General features: G+C 41.7%; 1 long non-coding RNA gene across 1 annotated transcript; it reads left to right on the forward strand.

Moving 5' to 3' along the window:
• Nucleotides 1-3147: 3147 nt before the first annotated feature.
• On the forward strand, nucleotides 3148-4485 carry LOC137498984 (uncharacterized). The gene is made up of 3 exons (XR_011017959.1): nucleotides 3148-3272; nucleotides 3783-4036; nucleotides 4462-4485. It is a non-coding gene; the product is annotated as an uncharacterized lncRNA (long non-coding RNA).
• Nucleotides 4486-5546: the final 1061 nt, after the last annotated feature.

A 5546-nucleotide genomic window follows, 5' to 3' on the forward strand; every position in this document is an offset into this window, starting at 1 on the left:
GACTTCCTTCTTACAGAATACAGTCGATTCAATCTCACTTACTATATTACCATCCTGAGATACACACAACCTAAATACTTGCAATTATCGACCTGTTCCAGCTTTGTATCACCAATCTGACGTTCAATTCTGTTGAATTTCTTACCTACTGACATCAATTTAGTCTTCGAGGGGCTAATTTTCATACCATACTCATTGCACCTATTTTCAAGTTCCACGATATTAGACTGTAGGCTTTCGGCACAATCTGCCATTAAGACCAAGTCGTCAGCATAGGCCAGATTGCTTACTACATTTCCACCTAACTGAATCCCTCCCTGCCATTTTATACCTTTCAGCAGATGATCCATGTAAACTACAAACAGCAAAGGTGAAAGATTACAGCCTTGTCTAACCCCTGTAAGTATCCTGAACCAAGAACTCATTCTGCCATCAATTCTCAATGAAGCCCAATTGTCAACATAAATGCCTTTGATTGCTTTTAATAATCTGCCTTTAATTCCATAGTCCCCCAGTATGGCGAACATCTTTTCCCTCGGTACCCTGTCATATGCTTTCTCTAGATCTACGAAACATAAACACAACTGCCTATTCCTCTCGTAGCATTTTTCAATTACCTGGCGCATACTGAAAATCTGATCCTGACAGCCTGTCTGTGGTCTGAAACCACACTGGTTTTCATCCAACTTCCTTTCAACGACTGATCGCACCCTCCCTTCCAAGATGCCAGTGAATACTTTGCCTGGTATACTAATCAGTGAGATACCTCGATAGTTGTTGCAATCCTTCCTGTTCCCTTGCTTATAGATAGGGGCAATTACTGCTTTTGCCCAATCTGAAGGTACCTTACCAACACTCCACGCTAATTTTACTACTCTATGAAGCCATTTCATCCCTGCCTTCCCACTATACTTCACCATTTCAGGTCTAATTTCATCTATTCCTGCTGCCTTATGAGAGTGGAGTTTCTTTACCATCCTTTCCACTTCCTCAAGCATAATTTCACCAACATCATTTTCCTCCTCCCCTTGAGCTTTGCTGTTCACAACACCACCATGATGATTTCCTTTTACATTGAGAAGATGTTCAAAATATTCCCTCCATCTCTCCAGTGATTCCCTGGGATCTATTATGAGTTCACCTGAATTACTCAAAACACTGTTCATTTCCTTTTTCCCTCCCTTCCTAAGATTCTTTATTATTGTCCAGAAAGGTTTCCCTGCTGCTTGACCTAGCCTTTCCAGGTTGTTACCAAAATCTTCCCATGACTTCTTTTTGGATTCAACAATTATTTGTTTCGCTCTGTTTCTTTCATCTACATACAACTCTCTATCTGCCTCAGCCCTTGTTTGGAGCCATTTCTTATAAGCCTTCTTTTTACGTTTACAAGCTGCTCTCACTTCATCATTCCACCAAGATGTTCGCCTTTTCCCATCTTTACACACAGTTGTTCCAAGGCATTCCCTGGCTGTTTCTACTACAGCATCCCTGTATGCCACCCATTCACTTTCTCTATCCTGAACCTGCTTAATGTTTACTGTTCGAAACTTCTCACTAATCATATCCATGTACTTCCGTCTAATTTCCTCGTCCTGGAGATTTTCTACCCTTATTCGTTTGCAGAGATATTTCACTTTCTCTACCTTAGGCCTAGAGATACTTAGTTCACTACAGATCAGATAGTGGTCTGTATCATCGAAAAATCCCCGGAAAACTCGTACATTCCTAACAGATTTCCTGAATTCAAAGTCTGTTAAGATATAGTCTATTATGGATCTGGTACCCCTAGCCTCCCATGTGTAGCCGTGAATAGCCTTATGCTTGAAGAATGTATTCGTAACAGCTAAACCCATACTAGCACATTGATGGGAAAATGGATCAGTATGTGTATCGGTATATTTTAAAGGGAAATTTGAAAGTCAGTGCCGAAAATTTAGGTTTGGATATGACTACTATTTCTATTAGGACAATAATGCAAAGCATTTTTTGCTATTGGCTTTACGTCGCACCGACACAGATAGGTCTTACGGCGAAGATGGGACAGGAAAGCTGGAAGGAAGCGGCCGTGGCCCTAATTAAGGTACATCCCCAGCATTTGCCTGGTGTGAAAATGGGAAACCACGCAAAACCATCTTCAGGGCTGTCGACAGTGGGGTTCGAACCCACTATCTCCCGAATACTGGATACTGGCCGCACTTAAGTGGCTGCAGCTATCGAGCTCGGTGATCCAAAATATACAGCATACAATGTACATAGTACCCCCTACAAACCCCACCTCAGTCCCCAGACCCTGACATGAACCCTATTGAGCATTTGTGGGACGAGTTAGAGAGAAGAATCAGAAAGCATCATATTTCCAGTAAAACACAGCTGAAGGAATTGGTTGTTCAAGAATAGGGGAATATTGACGAAGCAGGAACAGCAAAGTTACCGTAGTACAATCAATGACAGACTGAAGGCTCTTATCAGAAGCAAAGGGATGTATACACGCTACTAGAAGTATACAACTAAATCAGACAATGCAACCCAGTATCACAGTACCTGTTGTTAAGACATGAATACTTTTCGGAACAGTATTAATGATTATTTTATGTTTATGTTTGAACGTACAAACGGAAATCGATAGTATGTCGCTTGTATTCCTAAACGTTATAAGTAAACATTAAATGTACGTATATTCTGTAATTCCGTCCCCCTGTGTACATGTTTGCGTCACGAGGAACATATCTCGCGCAACACGTCCCTTCGTGACGTCAGTACCTACCAGGGGGGTGACAGTCGCATAGACCCTACGCTTCCGAGGGCTAAGCCCAGACTGAGTAATTTTTCCCTACGACCAACATGCTTCGAGGTTGTACCTGACGTCACTTCACCAAACTTCACGTGACAAATACGGGAGCTCCTATTGGTAGAAACAACTCCCGATTGCTATTGGTCGATTTCGAGTTGAGAATTCCCGGTCGATGGGGCAGTTTGTCGCTGTCGTAGTTTGTAATTATGTGTTTTGAAGTTGCCAACCCGTTTTTAATTTCGTTTTCACTATATGCGGGTATGTTATTAATAACAATAACATGCGTAACACATATTTATGTCACGTTATGGCCTTCCGGCTGAAATAAATTCGTAATTATCGCTTTGATAACCACGTGTGAGACCAGTCTACTTTGTCATCTTTGTTTATCTTTTTTTATTTTCGTTTTCATGCTCTGCGGGTGTTTTTCAGTGAAATTCTGAGTGGAATTTCTTGTTTGAAGAAGTAGAAGATATTTGAGGTAAGAATTCCTTATTATTCTTGTTTTATTAACCTCCTGAGGCCGGAATATAAAATGCATATCACACCAATTAAAATGACATTCCAATAAATATAACACCAACTATTCGGCCTACTCAGAGTTATATTTAGTTTATTGTTTAAAATATTTTTTGCGGGATATTTGATTCTATTTTAAACAGTGTCCTCTTAAAAGAACACTAGGCCACAGGAGGTTATGTAAGTTATTAAGTTGATGATTGATAGCTGTTTCTGTTCCCCAAAATATCTTTTTTTAAAGTATTTTTTCGTGGTGGTTGTTATTAATAACAATAACATGTGTATCATACTTATTTATGTCATGTTGTGGCCTTTCGGCTGCAATAAATTCTTAATTTATTAAATTCAGTTGATGTAGTCCTATTATTTCTGATAAGCCACTGTCGTTTTGATGGTATTGAATTTAGCAGTAAAAGTATAAACTGTAGATAGTGCTCTTAATTATTTCCTTCTATTTCTTTTTATTCCTTAGATCATGCATGGAAAGTGCCAAATTTGTGGGATATACACCAATAGCGAAGAGTTCTGGCAGCAGGGAATCTTATCTTATTTCACCATTTCCCTGTTCCTAGACGTGATATTTGCAAAAAGTGGCTGGACATTGTGGGAATCCGAAAGTTGCGGCAGCTTTCTTCAAAGCAGCTGAGGAACCACACTATGTGTTTGAGACATTTTCGCTGCTCCAGCTATCCAGGACCTCTATCGAAGATACTGTCTCAGATAGAAGTAAGTAATTATTATCATTATTAATATTATTAATGGTCACAGTACTGTGACATATCAAATTTTCCTGTTGTTTATTTCAAATTGCTCTCTGGAGGTAATTATGGTAAATTCACCAGTGGCAGACAAGGTTGAACCTCGTTTCTCATAATGAAAGTCACTGTAATGTCCGTCATACCTAGTCTTGCCTTACCTAGCAAGTTGAAAAGAGCAAAATCAGTCCTTTAATATCCCTCAATACAGTCAAGTGCTTAACGAATTTTGGTGGACAGCATGCTCAGTGTAATTTTATTCCTGTTATTCCTACCTTAAGAACTGTAGGAAGACCATAATAACTATAGATATATTTATAAATGAATGATGATTGCATTCACTGTAGTAGGGGAGAAAAAAATTCATATCTTAGTGATTTTTTTTTTCCCATATAGATGTGCCTCGACATAAGTCTGGACGGAAATTCTAAGTTCCCTGAAGGGAATTAGATTCTTTTCCACCAATAGAGCATATCAAAAATCAGATCAAATATTAGATGGATGGCTTTTCCGGCGTTTGCTCTATTAACCAGCGTTTCATCTTAGGTCTGACACTTTTTTTTTTTTTTTTTTTTCGTGTGGCTATTTCTAGCCGAGTGCAGCCCTTGTCAGGCAGACCCTCCGATGAGGGTGGGCGGCATCTGCCATGTGTAGGTAACTGTAGGTAACTATGTGTGGTGTGTGAGTTGCAGGAATGTTGGGGACAGCACAAACACCCAGCCCCCGGGCCATTGGAATTAACCAATGAAGGTTAAAATCCCCGACCCGGCCGGGAATCGAACCCGGGACCCTCTGAACCGAAGGCCAGTACGCTGACCATTCAGCCAACGAGTCGGACGAGGTCTGACACTAGACTCTTCAGAGTGGGATGTGTCAGACCCTACCCACTGACGCTGGTGTGTATGCAGCTGAACTGCTTCTGCTGCTTCAATGCTTTCATTCCCCACCCTGAAGGGGTGGGGCGGGCCACCTAGAGGGTGTCGCCCTCTCTCTGGCCAAGAGATGCGGGCGGGTTGGGGAGGTGTGATGGAAGAAGGAGGTGGGTAAAGGATGTGGAGAGTTAGGAGATGGGAGAGGATTTGCGTCTTGTCTAAGTGCTGGTATATAAGACTTTATTGATATTTTGGTGAGTTTTACAATGCAGACTGATGGATGAGGTGATACAATTCTTAAAGATGAGTATGATGTGCCTAAGTCGGTCGGACGTAGGGTCCGGGGTAGCTATGGGAGGTTAGGAACTGGAGGGTGGTGGTGATGTTATGGAGAGATAGAATGAGGAGGCGAAGAAGGTCGTATGTTTGGAGAGGTAGAGGGATGGGTCCAGTTGGGAGAGGGAACGGAGTTTGTTGTAGATATGGGGGAACACAGGGGAGGGTTGGCTGGGGGCGGCGGTGTGAATTGATCGATGGTTGGCGGTTTCGTGGGGGTAGGGGTGGGGAGTGGGAGGGCTCTACTCGATGGCGGCGACCATAGACTTGTGC

The sequence above is a fragment of the Anabrus simplex genome, chromosome 3 (assembly GCF_040414725.1).
Source record: "Anabrus simplex isolate iqAnaSimp1 chromosome 3, ASM4041472v1, whole genome shotgun sequence".
NCBI classification, from domain to species: Eukaryota; Metazoa; Arthropoda; class Insecta; order Orthoptera; family Tettigoniidae; genus Anabrus; species Anabrus simplex.